The sequence below is a fragment of the Protopterus annectens genome, chromosome 8.part0 (genome assembly GCF_019279795.1).
Source record: "Protopterus annectens isolate FY-2018-M chromosome 8.part0, PAN1.0, whole genome shotgun sequence".
Classification (NCBI taxonomy): domain Eukaryota; kingdom Metazoa; phylum Chordata; order Ceratodontiformes; family Protopteridae; genus Protopterus; species Protopterus annectens.
This window is the reverse complement of record NC_056741.1, coordinates 167726376-167748501: the sequence shown is the minus strand read 5'-3', so window position 1 is coordinate 167748501 and position 22126 is coordinate 167726376.

Genomic DNA, 22126 nt, shown 5'->3' with positions numbered 1-22126 from the left:
ATTAAGGGTTTGGAGGTAATTTTTAAGCTGAGTTTGTATAATACAGCGTGATTTGTTTGACCAGTAGATCATGTCATCTACATGAAGAGTTAGAGGATCTGAGGATGATCAGAAGGGAGTTTGTTGATAAATATGGAAAATAGTATACAGGGGCTAAAGTAGAACCCAGGGGGACTCCTTACATAAGAGGAGCTGTTTCAGATGTGGTGGTGTCCACTTTCACCTTGAAGGGTCTGTTGGTAAGGAAGTCTACAAGCCACTGTTTTGCATTGTCACCTATTTCCTATTTCAGTTAATTTGTCAAATAGTAAGTTATGGTCAATTAGATGAAAGGCTTTTGTGAGCTCAATAAAGATGGCTCTTGGCAGGTTAATGCCGACCATATTGGATAGGATGTCATCTGTGAGGGAGTAGAGAGCTGTTTTGGTGCTGTGTCAAGACCAGCATTTGTGTTGCTTCTTGGACAGAAGATGGTATTGCTGTAAATAAGCAGTGATTTGGTTGTAGATAATTTTTTCTTCTATTTTACTTAAAATGGGAAGCATTGAGATAGGACTGTTTTGAGAAGCAGTAGTTGGATTAGGTAGTTTGCAATATGGACAAATGCTCTTATGAGCGAATGTTTTTTTTTTTTTTTTTTTTTTTTTTTTTTGTGGCTGATTGCTCAGGATATTGAAATTTCATTTGAATTGTATTTCAGCCTGTGGGTTGCTTTCTGTGCAAGATCATGTTGCAGTTCTGTTGTTTTGCCCTTATCCTACTGTTGTGCTCTCTTTGTTGGTATATGTTACTAGCAGGGGATGTGGGGTGTAGGGGGTCTTGCACCTCTGCAAAAAATATTGTTTTTCTTTGGTTGTTTTCAGTCATTTTAGATTCAGTCTAAACTAATCCCTCTTTTTATGTTTGGTGTTTATAGCATTCTCTGTATGATGCAAATATATATATATATATATATATATATATATATATATATATATATATATAGACCAGACAGATCTATAGGATGCAGAGCTATGGGAAGAGGGTGAAGCCTTCTGCAAGATGCTGTTAAAGTATTGCAGCAAGTTTCAGTTTTCAGTATTTAGCTGAACTATCCTAGTTGTTTGATCGTGCTTCTCAATGTCAAGTCACTAGTGTCTCTAATTTCAGTTATGAAATCAGTTTTAACCAGTACACCTTTACAGGGCTGCCATCATGTCACTGCAGTGTCCTTTACCATGACTTACAAGGACAAAGCCCAAATCTCCTCTTGCTTTCCTTCTGTCCATTCTCCCTCAGTTTCTGATCTGCTTTCTGTCCATTCTCCCTCAGTTTCTGATCTGCTTTCTGTCCATTCTCCCTCAGTTTCTGATCTGCTTTCTGTCCATTCTCCCTCAGTTTCTGATCTGCTTTCTGTCCATTCTCCCTCAGTTTCTGATCTGCTTTACTAATCTTCTCCCCTCATGCACACATCTCTGACTGGAATGCATCAACACAGACCCACCTTCTGATTAATACAAATCTTTTAAAACAGTAACATACCCTGCAGAACAGGTCTTTTAAGTTCTTTATGTAGTTCTATTTACACAAATGCTTTACTTAGCTAAATATAGAGCCTTCAGAACTAAATAAATAGATGCAAAATATGACATATTATAGTCTCAATTGTAAAGTCAGTACTTATGAAAGTTAATGATTAATCATCATGTTTTCACTTATATTGCACAGATCATTTGATGGCTCAGCAACTGACAGTTTCCCCTATGGGACACGTAGCTATGGTGAGGCGAGACTGCATCCATGGCATTTTATTTATTTTATTTAACATTTATTAACCGGGAAAGTCTGACTTGGAACAAAGTCAATTTTCAGCAGTGGCCTGGGGAGAAATGCTCCACATGCATGTCTTTCTAACGTAGGTGGAAACCAGAGCACCTGGAGAAAACCCACATGAATGCAGGGAGGACAATCAAACTCCACACACAAGGCAACCCAGCTGAGACTCGAACTGGAGAACCTCTTGCTATGAGGTAACAACACTACCACTGCACCACTGCACTGCAAGCATGACAGGCGCAGGTTAAACTATAGGAAACCAATGTAGTTTCTGCAGAGTATCTCTGCTTGGGTGAATTCTTCTACAACTTTTAGGTGAAAGATCTACCTGAAACTGTTTCTGCTTGAGAAAATATTTCCAGTTTCCCTTCCATTACAGTGCTGTTACACTTCTCTACAGAGAGCTTAGAGAAAGGTTCCATCTGAAACAGCACCTTTTTTATTGTACTTGTATGTGTTCCCTGTTGAAATGTCGACATTCAAAATGCTGAGTGCTGACAAGTCGGAAAAATAAAAGACAGAAAACATAGAAGAAAAGCAAATCTCAACAATTGTTCTTCTCCTTTAAAATTCTTTTTACAAGGGGAGCAAGTCCCCCTGCACCTCTCCATGTGGGAAGCAAGCCATCATACCCCCCCAAACGTGTGTGCGCATGTGTGTATGTATATATATATATATATATATATATATATATATATATATATATATATATATACATACATATACCAACTCAGAGTTGGCCATACCTCAGGGAAAAGGGAATATTCCAAGAAATGACATCTCAAACTTAGTATATGTAACTCCATTCTTTCGGCAATTCAGTCTCCACGTTTCAAGACTTGTGGGTCCCAACATTTCAAATGGTTACCAACTGGGTGACTAGAATTGGTAAATACTCTCTCTAGGGCACATAAGAGTAGCATGTGCTGATATGTCCCATTTGTTTTAATGATGGACAGGCAGTGCTGTGTTTTCATAAATGCAAAACATAATGAGTTTTGAAGGGTTTGCTTATCTGGACTTATGCTGGAGCTAAAATGGGGTTTATTGGTTACGTTTTTGATTTATGCATAGTGTCATCTCACAACAATGACTGCAGCTTAATGCAGAATGGATCATAACGTATTTTATTTTTAATGAAAAAATATGCATGACACTTTAACATTGTGTAACATATATTATCCAACAAAGTATTTCATGATCATGCCATAGTGACAATTACAGTTGTGAAGTACTCCTTATTACCTTCCAAATGAACTCTGCGCCTCATAATTCTTTGTTATTAAGATAAAAAGAAGACTGGAAAATACAGCCATCATCTGAAAAGTAAGCAGGAAAGACCCTGCGATCACCATTGTCAACATCAACTCCCTTTTTTCCCATTTTTACATAGGATTGTAGTGTCACATCAACATTATCAACAAACAATGTGAGTCACAATTAGTTTTTGGCATGAAGTGATTTATCATGCAGGAGTAACTAGTATTTATGATACATTAATTCTAAAAAGTTACTGTTGCGTGGCATATTATGGATTACTATACCATGCAGAACTAGCTAAATTCCATGATACGATAGTACTTAAAAGTTACCCTTACATGGCATAATACATTGTCACCAAGACTAGTAATAAACATACTCTTTCCTCCTTTCAGTACGAATCCTTTAACCCTTCTCTAGAGATTTTACAAGTCCTGCTGATTGTGTCAATTGATATATGGGGTGAGTCCATCTTTGCAGGAATCACAACAATAGTAAACTAAAAACTACTGACATATTTATTTTTCCAAGAGATAGCCTCCCATGCTCTTAACAGGTGAGACCTTCAAATCCCAAGCTTTTCATTATTTTCACTCCTAGACTATCCCATTTGTGAAAAAGTAGAAAATAGATTTTTGTTTATCATTGCATTTTCTTCTTTGAGTTGCAATAATTTCAGAATGAGAATGTTTAATGTTGGGAAGGGTAGAGGCAAGACTTACTCCTCCATTATGTTTTTTATCTCTTTCCCCTTCTCAGATTGCATTACAGAAGGAACATATAAGTGTTTTTGTAATGTTGCAGTGACTTTTCTCCATTTTGACTATTCTCCTTGCAGGAAAAGTATGACTTAATTTAACTGAATTCAACGATATAGCTTCATGCATATCTATTTTAAGATACTCATGTTTCTGCAATTCCTGTAAACAAAGTATAACTCCTACAGGTTTAAATTTGTAAGGTATTCTGAGGAAGAGGCATTACTTTCCTACATCTAGCCTTGCTGGCCTTTTTAATAGGATGTGTCCATCTTCTCAGTAGGCATTCAATCCTCTCTTTAATCTGGCACAGTTTTTCAGTCACCTTCTGCTCACTATCAACTTGAAGAGTCTTGGCCAAACCAATTCATTCTCATTTTTCTTTAACTCTTACTGAATTCTTGGGGTAGTGCTATAACCCATGTGGCAGTTCAGCATTCATAAATTACTGTACCTACCTCTTTGTCCATTGCATCCATGTCCGGTATCAGAAGGATACTTTCATCTCTAAATGTCTTCTGTTTTTTTACAAATTTTGTTTTAGTCCCTTCTTACTATTGACCCCCTCCCCCCTTCCTCTAGTGACCATTTTCATTCCACAAACCCCTGTGGCCCATTTCTTTCACGTGGGATGATGGTTAAACATACCAGCAGTGGTGGTATCACCAGTGATTGGGATCAGATTTTTTGCATTATATCATAATTTTGTTGTGCACGCTTCAGAACCTGGGCACAAGTGTCCTTCATTTCAATGATGTGTAAGCCTACAGATGCCCTACCAGCTTGAAGTAAATGCTTGTTTATGCTCTCCAGTATTAAATGAGAAGGTGAAATGAACATATTCCTGGGCATGTGATCCTCTTACCTTATTCCATGAAGAAATCGAACATGTTCTTGCCTACTTTTTCCTGTTACCACTCCCCCAGTGTTGGTTGCTCCAGGGCCCAGCCGTTAACCAGACTTGTGTCTTCGGGGTAACAGACAGGACTTCATCCCTTTGTGCCATGGAGCCAGCCATCCACTAATGTACTGAAGTGGTTTCCTGCCTCTTTCTTTGGCTATTCTCATATTAGATACCTCATCCATCTCATTACTTTTATTACTATAATAAATAGGAGGTGGAATATAAGTCATCCCTATCTAGTTTCTATCTCTGAGTCTAAAGAAGCCCAACATATTCCCATGTACCTTAATATGCAATTTTGTCTCAAAATATATTATTTGTAAGTATCGTCTAAACATTTCCTCAGTGATAAACCCTTCTGTAACCTTTAGAACACACTAATGACTGTATCAAATTCTCTCTGTATTTGAAATAAAAACAATAGGCCTTCTGTCTCCTTACTTTCCGGAGACTCCATACATTCCAATATTAGCTTCTAGTGATTTGTTTATAAATATTCTTTAACAAATGTCACTTGCTCTATCATCTTGACTTCATCCAAAGCATTTTGGATAAAGTCCTTACTAATATTGTCTTGCCTAAGTTCAAGTAATACTACAGATCTTTAATTTACTTGTTTCTCCTTGCCTTTAGACACTTTAGGTAAGACCAGCATAAAGGTTTTTACAATATTAATGGAGATTTTCCAACTTCAAAAGTACTTTTCATGACTTTAATTAGCAAACTTATGCAGATAGCAATGAATTCCTTATTATGACCTAACCAACCCAGACTAGGTCAATAACCTTGGCATAGTAGTAGCTTGGGTAGGGAATAGAAAGAGTTGCTCTTATTAATTTGTCTATTCTGGGGGCAATGTGAAGGTCTCTGTCTCAGTGGTTTGTGCATGTCTACAACATTTTTAACACATATATTGAATTATCACTTGAGGCATAGGCAAACATACATTTATATAAAAGAAAAAAATCAATGTTAATATGTTCACAATTGCAAATATATATACATCACATACATGCTTTTACATAATTATAATTACTCCAGCATTACACAAATTGCTCAGTTCCTCCTTCTCTTAAACTTCACTTCTCTTCCAAAACATTATTCTGCATTTATTGTTCCCAGAATTGCCATATTTTTCTATGTAGTTTAATACCCTTTTCTAAAGATCCCAATTCAGTTCTTTTATCTCTGTTACAATATCCACTACTTTAAGTACAGTTGGTTTAGACTTTGATTTCCATTTTTTAGTAACTGATTTTCTGGCAGCCACCAGAATTAAACTTGAGGCCTTACTATGTCTAGACAATTCAGATCCTGTATCCCAGCTCAGAAAATAATTTTCTGATTTACACACATTTGATAACCCAATATTTTTGATAGAGTACTCAGTATGGAATTTTTAAAGCTTGCTAATGCACTACAATCCCAAAACATATCTTCCCAGTTACCTCTTTTTTTGGCCATCACACCTCCAACATTTACCCAATTAAAAATTCTTTGGAGTCGGCTTGGGGTATAAAAATACCTATGTAAATACTTCCAAGCAAAAATCCAAATTTTTTTAGACTTTGTTGCATATTCGGAAGCCATGCATATGCCCTCCCATCGTTTCCTTGTGAATTGCTTATCCAGTCTCTCGTCCCAATCTTTTCTAACCTCCTGTGATTGATTCCTATTGTTATTGTGGAGGGTTTTATATGCTCTACTAATTATTCCTTTATAATAGCAGCTTCTGTTCTAGATTCAGTTATAAACTGAACCAATGTAGGTCTTTCATTTAGGATACCCTTATCCCTTTCTCTTTGCCTATACTCTGATATCAATCCCTGAAAGGGACGATAGCCTCTAGTCTGCAATCCACAGGTTTTCTTGGCATCTTCCCATTCTATTACATTTTCCTCTCTAGTTATTTACTCCCAATACCTTGGCTCCTTTGTCAGTTTTCTCCAGTACATTTCAGACCTCTCCTGCTTATTCTCTGTAACCCTAACTGCAATCATCCCTATCAGAAGAATCTCCTTTCTTCATTCTTATGTTGGCTTAGTTCTTAGAATACTTTCTGCTACTTTATGAATATAATAATCTGTATGGTTATTGTTACTCTCCTTACAGATCTGCATCAAAATCTGAGTCTCTCTTTATTTCTTGAATCCCCCCCCCACTTCATCCCTTTCCACTTTGAATTGTAGCTTTCTGCTTGTATATATATATATATATATATATATATATTTATTTATTTATATATATATATATATATATATATATATATATATATATAAGCGTTAACTGTGTAGTTCTAAAATAGCCAAATCAGGTAACCCTAAACCGCCTTGTTCTAATGGAAGGATCAAATTATACCATTTGGCACTTGCCCTCTTCCCCTCCCAGATAAAATCCTTCAGCTCTTTAATAATTATTGTCCACAACTTCTCTGGTTTATAACAATATGTCTGATCTGTCTACAAAACTACAGGGATTAAAAACATTTCACTCCTTGTATCTTGCTGTCATTATCCATAAACAATAGCTTCTAGTTTCTCAGCTTTTCTATTATCTTTTGTTTACTCTCTTCCCACATATACTTAGCTGCCGTAAAAGAAAAAAAAATTAACCCATCCTCCTAAATACTTCATTTTATCATGTCCCCATAAATATGGGTATTGCGGAACTACGTGTGGGTACATAGTTTATAGCTTTGTCTGCATTATTTTTATATCCTGAAAAAAAAATAGAGAAACTGTCTCATAAAGATCCACAACACTGAGCTCTCCTTTTCTGGTTTTATCAGGTACAAAATAATATTTTTTACAAATAAAACCAACATTTTTAGATTAACATACCAATTATATCCAAGAATCTCTGAGTCCTTTATTTTCTTTACCAGCAGCTCTAAATATGATACAAATAAACAAGAAAGAGGACAACCCTGCCTGGTTCCTCTGTTCAAACATAACTTATCAGAGATGAACTCTCCCACTTTAATTTTTGCCACCAATCCCTCTTATATCTTCCTAATTAGTCTTATTACTCTATCAGGGAAGATAAATGCTTCCATTGTCCTACTCCTAAAATCCAAGCTTACTCTGTCAAATGCTTCTCTGTATCAAGACCCACCAAACACAGTGATATTTGCATACATTCTGCTCCCCTTTGAATTATCATTCTTCTGTTAATGTAGTAGAATGTCTGCCTCCCCTCCACAAAACTACATTGATCCATATGAATCAATTTTGGCAACACCTTTACCATTCTTTTAGCTATTATATACATAAATACTTTATACTCATGGTTAAAAATTGAAAAGGGCCTATATGAAGCTGGATCTGATAGATCTTTACTGTATTGCAACCACCATATATTTCTTCTAGAATGCTGGTGCTTCCCCTCCTTTTAAAATACTCTGAAAACCTTCCAGGTTTTTATTTTCTTCCCTCCTAGCTTCCAAACTTCCATAGGAATACGATATATTCCTGGAGATTTTCCTGTTGATTGATTCTACATCACCATTTTTATCTCATCTCTTCTTATCTTAACTGTTAATTGTTGAGCCCCGTCTATCTCTAACCTTGGCATAGTTAAGTCTTCCATAAATATTTCCATTTGTACTTTTTCTTGATTTTCATATTATTTTGCTCCATATAAATTTTCTTAAATTTTCCAAAATATTTTAATACCTCTACAGGCTCATTGGTTATTTTTCTTGTTACAGGCTCCCTGTGCTTCGCAACAGCCCATTTTGCTTTATGTTGCCTAAGTTGTGCTAACAATTTTTGCGCTCTAGAGTTATTATCAAAATACAGTTGCTTAACAGCAGTCTTTCTAAACTCAAAAACGGCTTTGGGTGCAATAAGTCACAGAAAAAATATGTGAATAAGCAAAAGTGTAACTGTAGCCGAACTTACACGAACCAACAACGTTTATTAAAGGACTAAAAATGTAAGCTCTTTCACGATAGTTAATATCGCTTCATCAGACACTGAATACAACTGCATCTCAACTTATATAGCAAGTCAGCTGATGGAGACAATAAGCATCAATTGAACATTTAAAAATGCATACACAAAAATAAATTTAGATAAAAACTATTCAGTGTCTGATGAAGCGATATTAACTATCATGAAAGTGCTTACATTTTTAGTCCTTTCATAAACTTAGTTGGTTCGTGTAAGTTCGGCTACAGTTACTCTTTTGCTTATTTCTAAACTCATGTATATTATCCAAATACTCCTTTATTTTCTTTTCAGCAATCTACAGTTGAGCCTCTTCTTCTGTGATAATCCTCTTATTCTGCAATACTTTATCCTTTGTAAGTCCCTCTATGTAATTCTTATTTCTTAACCATATCTTTTTCTTTTATTGCTCCCCTATTATTCAACTCCACTTTCATTTTATCCCACTCATTAGCTATAACATCTGAAGAAATTTCTATCTACCCTAATGGTTCTTAAATAATTGCCACTACCCATTCCTTAAATTCCTCTCTTTTTAACAGGTAGGTGAGGAAGTGACAGTGTCTCATTTTTATTTCATTACCCTGCATTTTTATCTTAATTATTATTGAAGCTTTCAATTAAATGCATATGTCCCTGTGAAATATAATTTCTATCTAGTCTAACTCAGTTATTGTACCTTGAGGAATATGTAAATTCTCTCCCAGTTCCTACTAGTGAATTTATGTCTTCCACACCAAATATTTTCATAATTTTCTTCCGATATCTACCCTTTTGTTATATTTTTCACTTTTACATCCCCAATATATCCTCAAAATCAAGTTCCATTCCCCACCTCTAAATAATATTCCCCCACCTGTAAGTAATATTCCCTGTTGAAAGCTGATTATTTCTCCCCAAAGTCTCTGAGGCTTTATAATAGCAGTTTTAGGTGGAATATAAATACATGCCAGCATAATCCTCCTTTAATGCCAGTAGCCTCTTACTATCACAGTTCTATCATTGTTATCTTTTTCCCTCTTCTGTCAGTATTGGTGATTCTCTACCAATTAATATAGGTGATCATCTTTTCTTCTGTCCATGATATTCTACTGAAAATCCATCCTGAAATCCTTTCTTTGTCAAATTCACATGCTCACTTCTTTCCAAATGTGTCTTCTACAGCATTGCTATTTGCAGTCTGTATTTCTTATATAATTCAGTACTCTTACCTTGTGTCCATTCCTGTGAGGCCATTCACATGCTAAAATATTATGTTTAGTGTAGCCATTATCATAAGACATTATTATTCCCATATATTATATATGACAGCTTTTTTAAATGTCTAGCTCCAGCTTTTATGTTACATGATTCCACTAATGCTTGGCAGATTGATGTCTTATACAGTAGTATCTTGTCACCTCCATTTGAACCTATGTCACATTTTACAAGATTTTTTTGTTTTAATGAAAACCATTGAATAAAAAAAATACACACCCAGAATGACCCATGGTCTACACACAAAACTATTTACATCTTCAAAGAATGCAGTTTAACCTTCCTGGTATGAAACACTGCCCCAAATCTACAGCTGCACACTCAGGCATAACTTAACCTAACATTAAGGTTATCCATGCTAAGATGCATGCTACAGCCTGCATTCCTACTTATATTAATTGTTGTTTGTTCCTGTCTTTTCTTCACTCCCCTCCCAGATATGAAAAACAGCTTATATGCTTTCGGAAAACATTAACCTTTAGCCTTAAAATGTGTTCTGACTTTTATTGTTTTGCCCATAGTCAGCCTGTCTCCATGGAAACACAAGTATCAAATGTACAGCTCTGCAAACCACTGAACTTACACTGAACATTTATTTCCCAAAGGAAATTTTTTCATTACATTTGGTGTCCTCTTATTTGCTTACACTCATAGCTGACCTTAGTCATAGGCCAACTAGAGTGTCGCTCTAGCAAGGGCACTTTTCCAGTAATCTGGATGGTGTAGGTAAACTAGGATGGGAGCACAGGGTGGTGTTGGAGGGGGCACAGTGGAGACTTTTTGCCACGAGCACCAGTTGACGAAAGGCCGGTTCTGCTTACACCAAAAACATGTTATTAGAGTAAGCCAAAGGCCTTAATCCAGACATCCACCTATGCAAAAGCAAGAGAGAACATATCAATGCTACATATATTGTAGTTTGTGCTCTCTACCACATTTTTGAGGAGAGACTGGGGGTGCTAGCAGGTAAATTAGCTTCCTGGACACCAGGGTTGTAAGGAATAAACCACTTGCAGAAGTAAGTGACAGTCACATGTTGCATCCATTGCATGCAGTTAGACACTATGAAAAATATGAACAGGCTAGGACTGTGGTCCATCAGATCTAATCTCAGCTGACAGTGGTTACAGCTGCCCAAGACAGGGAAATCATTTAGTCAATGGAGTGATAGGATGGACTAGATGATCACAGTATTAGTTGCTTGTTCTCCACCTTATATGTCCTGATGTGAATGCCATTGTTTCCCAAGGTTTACCATTCCTTGAACTGATCACTAGCCTCCGTTTCCATTTCTGTTATGTTCTCACCCAGTGGTTTTCTTTGCACTGTTTATTCACACCATGCATTTTCCCTCTTCTTTCATAAACGTATCCAATGTCTTCAGTGTGTGTATCTGTTTTCCTGTACAAGTTTTCATGAAGTCCTTTAAACAGTTCTGCTCCTTCGGTTCCTCTTTATACTATCCACACTATAATGTATGAAGGTGTGTGGTTAATAATTCCACAATGCAAGTTAGTGCAGGATATTAAGTGAACATCTCTTGCTAAGGAAGATGCTGCCATTGCATTAAAATGCATGGTCGACCGTTGTGGTTATTTGTTACCTGTAGATGTCATTCAGAACCTTCTTAATGCTTGCATTAAAAACAATGCATGGTGTCAAAGCAGAATTGCTAAAGTCACCGCATTGTATTATCAGCGTTTTGAAATCCAGCCTTCCATGGTCAAAATGCCATTGATTACTTCTCCTTCTGAACTGACAGAATGTGGAAGAAAAAATGCAAGTAACTTCATGAAAAAAATCAATCTAGTAAACCACCAAAAGTAATTTTGTTGATCAAACTAGCCACCTTACAAAAATATGCAACAGAAAATTTATTAAAATTAACAAAATGACAGGTAGATGCCAAAGTGTCATCATATAGCTGAAGGAAACAATATGTCACAGCAAGTTCTAGCAATAGTAAAAACATGATTTTGGAATTAAATGGAATGCCAATAAAAGTTATTTATTTATTAATTTATTGTATTTATTTTATTTGATTTTAAAGAACTATAACACTGATTAAAGAACATCTCAAGGGACAAACGAAAAAACAACAAAGACAGATAACTAAACATAACAAAGGAGAAAATAAAAACAGTTTAAAATGTGTACAAAACTACATCCTTACAATATTTACAAAACTAGAAACAATGTGAGTATACATCACACACAAATTACATATAACACATGCAACATATATAACATTAACTTTAAGTTAGATTATTTTACTACATACTATTATAAATTACTTTGTCTACAGTTTTTAGCAGCTCAGTGATTGATTAGTGCATATTTATTTATTGCAAATATATCTCTCATGGCACCATTAGTGGCATGCAGTCTTCCATCTTCAGTTTGAATTGTCATTAGGAGGAATCTTGAGATGTAGCTCTTAAACATGCACACTACAGTTCACAACTCCCTTTTGTTTCAACCACCAAAACTGTGTGCTCCTACAAAGCTCAACAACTTTAGCTTTAGTAGTTTCCAGTAAACTGAGGTCTACGTATAAGGTTGCTTCTTTTTCCATAAGAGAGGCAGGGACTTTTTAATAAGTTAAATTCCTCTGAACTGTTGTCAATTAAATTGTCTTTTAGTGGATTAAGTCCACCTTACACTTCCTTTTAAACCCCTCCAATCCATAATATCACTTTGTACAAAGCTTTATACCCTTCTCACTAATCCATCGCGATTGGTGAATCTGGCAATAAATTCCTATCAATAGCATCTGAAATAATAGATTTCACTCATTTCTTCCCCTAATCTGAGGTCCATTTGAAAATATGCCCATCTCCAAATTTTAACTTGTGTGGTTTGGAGTTCCTGAATGCCCTGTCCAGTAAGTGGAGTATGGTCTAAGAGATTAATTTTGTGAGTCTCACCTGAGTAAATCCTATACTTTTGCCTCTCCTGCACAAACATGAGTTCAATTCCACTGTCCTGTGGAAAGAAATTCCTGGAAACAGACAGGCACATTGTCTGGGGTGGAAATCTCTATGCTGCAGTATCCAAGAACTTGATACTGTGTGCATGTGTGTGTGTGTGTGTGTGTGTGTGTGTGTGTGTGTGTGTGTGTGTGTGTGTCTACAATACTATAGTACTGCATACTGCAGTATCCATTGCTTTTAAACTATGTGTATGACTCTCCTTCCAACCATAAAGTCTGTAGATAGACTTATCCAATGTTGATTTAAAATCCCCTAATAAGAAGGTATATAGGTTAAAAAGTCTTGCCACTCTTTCAGAAATTCTACAAAAAATGGTGATCATCTGTGTAAGGTATACACAAGTTCCCTATCATCCAAGACTCACTATTAACCATAGCCCCTAGATCACCTATCAACCAGTTCTACTCATAATAACATGTGATGTGGTAACTGCTAACAATATATGGCTCAAAATAGTAATCACACCCCAGCAAAATGTTGTATATAGTCTTCTGATAAAGCCAGGCCATGTATGGCTGTATTAGTTAATTATTTAGCAACAGTAATATGGGCCAAATTTTATTCATGCAGTACCTGTTTTTCTCATGTGTTCAGTGTATCTTAAGATGTTACATCTGTAATTAAACTGTGAATTTTATAATATGGATTAAGTGGATGTATATTAATGACTGATTCATTGTCCACTCACTTTTACTTACATTATATACAGCATGGATTCCTCACTTTTTTGGGGGCAGTTTTTTATACTTGGATGCATTTCAGCTTTTCCCAGTTAGTGGTCACCACAACGGAACTCTGGTCCGCTAATGACTGGCAGCGAATTTTTACAGTGTCAATTTGCCAGCCTGGCGCCCAACCTTCAAAGAAGGTACACCCACAAGCACCTACCAGCATGTCTTTAAATTCACTCAATCACAAGAAGGACATCCAGACTCCACACAGAAGGCACTCCATCCGAGAAACGAACTGGAGAACCTCTTGCTGTGAGGCTACAGCACTTACTGCTGTGCCACCGCTGAAACCACAGTTATACTTGGATGTATGATTATCTATTCTATAGATATCAAAAAATCCAGTAGAAGGTAAAATCTATAACAAATCAAAATAAGAGTTGCAGACTGAAGTGGTCAGCATTTATTTAAGACAAAAAGTCCACTGAACTGGCCAACCTTTAGAAAACAGGTCTGGGACCATCACTACTTGGTGGCCTTTTTATATTTTTATAAGAAGTCTGTAGAGTGAAGAGTGAAATGGCTGAAATAGATTTAAAGAAATCCTGTCTGAGAAACAAAAAGCATCTTGGTGTAGAGTGGTGAGAAAGAGAGAATTGTAATCCATAATTGCCCCCCCCCCCCCAAGATTTTTTCTGATATGATCTCTGCCAGTTTTATGTTGCTGTTTGAATTTGAAATAACAGATAATAAGTATGCTTTTAGTCTGACTGTCAAAACTGTTTTGGTAACTGCAATTTAATTCTATTCATAAACCAGTTACTAGTGTGAGGTAACTATAAGTCAGTTTTCCCTAGAAGAAAGGTTAATAGTCAATTGTCTAATTGGCACCTTCCTGTAATGCCTACATTTCATCTCTTCTTTATTTCTCTTATGACATGCATTCTCCCAACAACCTTTGCTCTGTAAAATGAAGAGATAGAGGAATATTTTCTACCTCAGTAACAAATGAACAAACTTGTAAAAAAAGTGCACAACTCATTTAAAAGCAAAAAAATAAGACCGACTAGGTAAACTGCTCGACTTCTGTGTGTTAAGGTTTGCAGAGAGTCTAAAACATTTTTAATCTGCATAAAATGTTCCATCAATGTCAAGGATTAAACATCCTGGGTCAGCCAGCAATAATTACATTTTCAACTAAACATTACATTAATATTTCATATATCCCAGGATGATTTGCTTTACTCAAACATACATAGACAGAAGAGGTGTTAACATCACAGGGTGGTTCTTGAAAGCAAACCCTTCAACTTAAAGTAGGCAATATTATATAAAAAGTGGTAGCATTTCAAACTGTACCTAATGACATATCTAATCTTAAAGCAATCCATCAAAACATTTTGAGTAGTTCCAGCAGTTCACCCCAGTTGAAAAAAAAGAACATCTGGGGCAATTGCAGTCCTTGCCTGTAGAATAAGATGCTAACATCGAAAGTTTATATGAAAAGGACAAAAGTCTGAGAAAACATGTTAATCTTAAACTCAGATGGAAGAACTATAGCTTGCATTTCACTGATACTCCTGAGCAACAAGATAAATTGGCTTCTGTTAACTTCAGTTGACCTTATATTTTTACTTTTTCTAGATCACATAGAAAAGGACTCTTTGATGTCAACAGTATTGCCCACAGTGTTGACAGAAAGGCCCAATACACATAATGGCTCCTGACCATTTTCTTCCCATCTGCCAGGAATAGGATCTGGAACACAGAGTGGAAGATATAGATTTATATTAGGTTATCAAATCTGAATTCTGCAGTATTTAACTACAGATATTATGCAGGCTGCTAAACAGGTTTTATCATCCATTTCCTTCTCAGCTGTCCTCATTGCAATCCACAAAGGCCTTAGGCTAAAGTAAAAGGCTTAGAGGATTTGGGACTAAAGTTTTCAATACTGCAATGCCTTTCTTGTTTGCAGTTCTGTTCATGGCTTGTTCGGATGTGTACTGTAGTTATACGTTACATAATGTTGATATTCTAAGCTAGAAAACTGACATAAAGACATTAATAGATTTTCTATTTTAAAGACCCATGCCTGTTTAATCTTGAGTTTAAACCCAAGAAGCTGCCATTACATGAACCATTTTTACAACCATGCATGCCACTCATGGTCATAAAGATGTCATTCTTTATTTATCTTTTATGTGTATGTAACTATATATATATATATATATATATATATATATATATATATATATATATATATATAGGTCCCCTTGACTTCATCGACATGCCGAAACACAGACGCTAAGAAGACGGAGTCGAGAAGACCGACGAGACAGATGATCGACAATGTGAAATCTCGACAGCCGAAACACCGACATGGGCAACGTGTGAGCGCGAGTCGGTAAGTGTGCGATAGTGAGGGATTTAGCATTAGGGAGCGGACAGGTAAGTGTGTGCTAGTGAGGGATTTAGCTTTACGGAGCGGACAGGTAAGTGTGCGATAGTGAGTGATTTAGCGTTAGGGAGCGGACAGGTAAGTGTGAGCTAGTTTGGGATTTAGGGTTAGGGTGCGGGAAAGGTGAGTGTGCGGTAGTGACGGAATGTAGGTTTAGTGGCGGGTTAAGTGAGTTAGGGTTAGGGTGCGGGTAGGGTAAGTGTGCGGTAGTGTCGGACCTTAGGGTTAGGGTTTGGGTTAGGGTTAGTGCATGTATAGTTGTGTGTAATGTGTAGTTTACGTTTTGTGTGTCGGTGTTTTGGGTGTCGGTGTTATGGTGTTCGGTTTTGTGAGTTGCCGGTTTTGTGCATTTTCGGTGTTTTGGTGTCGTTGTTTTGAGTGTCGGGTTTGTGGCGTGTCGGTGTTGTGATAGGGATCCATATATATATATATATATATATATATATATATGTGTGTGTGTGTGTGTGTGTGTGTGTGTGTGTGTGTGTGTGTGTGTTCCGTTCAGAATTTCAAAGCTCAAAACCTCGAATTTCATATGATCGAAGATTATATGTTCGAAGTTTCAAAACTTCAAAATCCTGAACGGAGATCAGCATACAGCACGGACTGGGAGATTTCCCTTGTCCTCGCTGTAGTGCAATCTCGGAGTTGGTATATTTAAGTTGCGGGGGGTGGGGTGCAGGGGGGGTTGCCCCCCTGCATACACATGTTTTAGTGTGTTGGGAGGTGTTTTGGGGGGGTTCACAATTTTCGAGATTCCAAGATCTCAAGATTCTGAACTCGGTATTTTGAAACTCGAGATTTTGGGAGTTCGAAATTTTGTAGTGAACCCATATATGTGTGTGTGTATATATATATATATATATATATATATATATATATATATATACACACATATATATATATATATATATATATATATATATATATATATATATATATATGCACACACAAACACACACACACACACACACACAGCCACAATCTTGCATTAGAAGTGGGGAGGAAAGTAGTTATTCATGCATATTTATATTTATGGGTGGTTAATTTGGAATGCTTGAAGGTTTATATATACTTACATTCAAGGATTTAAATAACTTTTCCAAATATGGTATTTTGTATATCATATGAAGCAACTAAACAATGATACATGCTGTCTTCTAGAGATGATTAAGACATATTATGACAAAAGGCTCAGAAAAATCAAAATATCTCCTCATATAACTATACTATTAAAGATAAAAATCATAAAAACTAAAAGGGAACATATGCTAGAATGATACTTGTTCATGCCATTTGCAACACAAAAAATATTTCTAGGATCAGTTTACGATCCCTTCTCTGGTTATGGGATTCATTTGGATCTTCCAATCCTCTGGATGGCATAACTTCAAAATATGCCTTCTTATTAAAGTGCTTTAATATGTTGATCAGCAGAAAACTAAATTAATACAATCATAGGTATTATAGTTTTATGCAAATACCATGATCAATTACTGTCTCACTTTATCAAGATAATTCGTTAGATGGCATTAAACATTTTAATCGAAACTCATGCAAGTATCCCGCTCTAAATTTATAAACAAAAATCCTTCTCCTGAATTTATCTAGTATTATTGTCAAAGAACTTTATAGATAATACACAGTACATTTTAGTATGACCCAATATTTGGTCTGATAATTCACTGGTTAACTTGTCAACCTCTTGGATCAAAGTATACCTACAATTTTAATAAAACAATCCAAAATTATATTTTCAAAATGTGAGTTTTTAACAAAAATGTCACATGATATTCATCAGTTTCAGTGAGAAATTATAATGAGCCATCTTTTCAAATGAAATGGACTGCTTTAAAAGTTATATTTTATCTGTAAGTTATATATAGTCATAAAAGATCACCTATTATTCTAACTTATATTTGTTCTGTAATTTGCAATCCCAGTAACATATCACAAAAATCTCACAAATTTATTTCAGTAGTCTCTAGGTTACAGGTCTCAAGAGAATGTAGCTATTTGGATAAAATATGCCTTATCTGCTCTGTGTGCTAATATTACAATGTGACTAAGTACATAACTGTGAAATAATGCCAAAGGGACTGTTAATGTGTGAGTCTTGTGTTTTATATACTATGTAATATAGATTTGTCTGTGCTTAATATGCTGTAAATACTATATGATGTATGCAACATACTGATCACCTGTTAAGTTATATTGTCTGATGTGTTGTAGTATATTTTCTCAATTAGGTCTTTCAAATATATGTAATGTGGATCTTCTCGTCATGGACCTCTGCTGAAAAGGGGCTTTGCTAAGTCAAACCTTTCAGGTAAAGACAGGCAAATAATATAATATAATATAATGTAATATAAGGTTTACTAGCAAAATGTCACGGGACAAAATAAATGTCATTCGGAAAACAATAGCAAATGTAAAAACATTCAACAGATCGCAATGTCAAATTTGCTGAATGAATTCAGTAGATTCTACATTATCATCGAATAGATCATGTCCATATAGGAGTGCAGGCAACTTAAATTCCTACACCTTACATCATGTTTTTGCAGGAGGGCACCCTCTGCACCCTCTTCCCCCTGCTAACTATATATTCCAACTCTGAGATCGCTCTCCAGTGAGAAAAGGGATGCATTTCCCAAACCGCACTGTACTAAAATCTCTGTACAGTACTTTGAGTTCATATCAGCGAATGTACTGCGCATTCTCTGATATGAACTTTCGAACACGGAAATGTTCAGCAAAATAAAAATTCAAACATTCAACTTTCGAGTTTTCCATCTGTGGAGCATTTCCATTCATCACTTTGATAGTAAAGCATACTATAATATAATATAATCAGATTCTTTTGAAGATGAACCACTTTAATTTTCTTAACATTTGCATAAAGATTGATTAGAAGCACTGATGACTTTGTTAGAAATCAACTTTATTTTTTGTTTTATGTGTTAACCTAGTAAGCCCACTAGACGCAAGTGGCCCTTTCAGGGTGACCATGTAGCACTGCCTGGTTGAATGACTTGGTTAGAGATGCAGAGTAGACAAATGAACACTGAGGTCATCAAACACAGACTACAGGCAGTTCATTAACATGTCATAGTCTACTCCTTCATGTTAACTGGCAGACTTCCACTTGTATATCTCTATACAGTGCTAAATTAGACTCGTCTTTTTTCAGAATTTGCCTAAAATCAGCATACAGTCAAGGGTGAACTGGGACCTCCCACACTAAATAATTATCAAAACTTTTTTTTTTCTTTTTTGTTTACTATCAACTACAAAATCACTATACCAAGTTGAGTTTCTGCCTGAAAAACAACAATTTCATCTTAACCACAGGCATCAATTAATTCTTATATAGGTTTATTTTTGACAGCTATTGACATCTAATCCAACCTTTTTGAGAATTAATGGACATAAGGATTTTATCTTATTAACTGAGCTCTTACCTGTCTAGTTTTAATTAAAATGACAATCCCAACACTATTAATCAATGCAGCCATTTTGACATTAATGAGTCATAAGCCTTTGTCCTTATTAATGGTCTGAGGTCTTTATGATTTAAACAAGTTAATTAAGTTAGTCAGAATATATTTTGGCTCCCCTCTTCATTGTCACTAGTAACAATTAACTGTTGAACTTAGAAAATGAACAGATTAAAGTGGTTGATCGTAAATGTGCACAAAGTCTGCACACATGCACAGATGATCTTTTGCTTACTATTTCAGATGTTAAAAATTAACACTTTTTTTTAGGTTAGCATGCCAAATCCACTGCATCTTTTGATACTAATTCAATAAACTCATGTCTAATATTTTCCTTTCGGGTTCTAACAGTGGTACAAGTCCCACAGTTTCTACTGAGAATAAAATAAATCAGTTGTGTCACTGCCATGCTGATGATCTTTTTGCTGCTCTCAAACTGAATTCAGTGGTGATTTTATTTTACAGAGAAGCCATTTTGTGCAATGTGTCCATTTTCTTTGATGGGTAGGAGTAATGTAATAAAAATCCTTTTCCAACGTAAATGGTTTATTTTCTACCAGACTTTAGAATCTATCGCAAGTAAGAAAGTTATAAAAAATCTGTGGAAGAGCGGATAATCTCTTATCCCTTGGTCAGTTTTAGTTCGAGATCATTATTGCTGTCACCATCATCAACAACCCCTTTTTCATCTTCTGCAAGGGTTCAGGGTGTTATGTCAACTGTCACCAGCTGTGTTGATTCAGTGCCACTCTCTCACCTGCATTAACAGTCATCACTAACATTTGCAGGTCTTTTCTCAAACAATGCTTTCATCTCTTTGCTAGGTGTCCTCATTTCCTTGTGCCTTCTGTCTCTTCCAAGTCTTCTTCATCACATCTTCATCTGCTTTCCTGCACATGAACAAGCACCATAATCTGGTCTCCTTGACCTTCTCTGCAATCAGAGCTACTTTAACTTCTAATGTGTCATTTCTTGTCTATACCATGGTGTGTGCTTTCCTACCCATCCCAGACACTTCATCTCCTCCACTTTAATTTCCTTCAACAGTTCTGTCCTCACTGCCCATGCTACTGTGCTATACAAAACACTGGTCACTCCGCTGGTTTCTACACCTTATGTTTCAATTTATCTGTCACACACTATCGCTGACACTTTGTGCCAGTTGGCTGCAGCATCTTTGATTCTGGCTTTGATCTCCTCATTAATACTTCCCTTATCCTAACGACACCTGTCAGATACTTGAAACTATTAACTTGTTACACTATGTCCCTTCTGTACCAATTTTCAGCTTTTTCTTCCGCTTTTGTTTGCTGTCATTACCACTGTCTTATCTGTACTCAGTTTCATCCTTCATGCCTTTAGTTCTGCATTCCTTTCCCCATCATTTGCAGAAGGTCCTGTAAGGCCACATTGTCTGCACACAGCAGCATTGTTGATATGCCTCCTTCAACCTGTCTGCTAATGTCATCCATCACTAGTATGAACCTAAGTGGGCTCAGAGCAGACTGCTGTTGCACATTCCCTCTCACTGGGATCTTCTCTATGAGGCCAAATACTCCTCTTACTTATCTGCGGTGGTGGTGCTGCGGTAGCATTGTCGCCTCACAGTAAGACACTGTCCGGTTTGATTCTCAGCTAGAGTGTCTTCTGCATGGAGACATGCGTGAATGGGCATGCCTTCGTTGAAGGTTGTGCGTCAGGGCTGGTAACTAGGCACGTAAAAATCAACTACCAATCATTAGCGGACCGGAGTTCCGCTGTTGCGACCCCTAACCGGGAAAAGCCGAAAGACACAACAACAACAACAACAACAACTTACATTATTTAGTCATTGTACAGTGCCTGCACCGATTCTACCAGTGTTTCCAGGATGTGGGACCATTGCAGGACTGCCCAAATCAGTTCTCTTTGGACCTTCTGGTATGCTTTCTCAAAGTCTAGGAATGCCCTATTGGACCATTTTTTTATCTCCAGTTTCTTTGCAACTATAAGACTCACTGCAAACATCAAGTCACTTGTAGTGCATCCTGATCTGAATCCTAACTTCTCATCAACCATCTTGCTTTCTGCTGCTCTGTAAATTCATTTATCGATCACCTTCTTCAGCAATTCCATGCAGTGTGAGAGGAGATTGATACCTCCCTAATGGCCACAGTTCTGAATATCCCTGTTGTTCTTGTACAGTGGTTCTAGAATGCTCATTCTCCAGTCATCTAGGATACGTCTTCCTCCTCATACCATAGTGAGTACCCTCAGGAGTCATTTTACCCCAGCTCTCCCAACATTGTGAAGATATCTCCCATGGCTTCATATGGGTCTGCTGCTTTCCCTTACTTCATTTTCCTTAGTGGTTTTCATATTCTTCTAGGGAAGGTTCTTTTTCTTCTTTCATCATAGGCTGTGCATTGCACATTGGTCAGTACTGCTTCTGTTGGGTTTTCTTCATTCAGAAACTGCTGGAAGTAATCTTTCCATCTACCTTTTTTGTCCGTTATGAATGGAGTCTATCATTATCTTTCTGTCTTTACCTTTCAACCTGATACAGATTCATTATGCC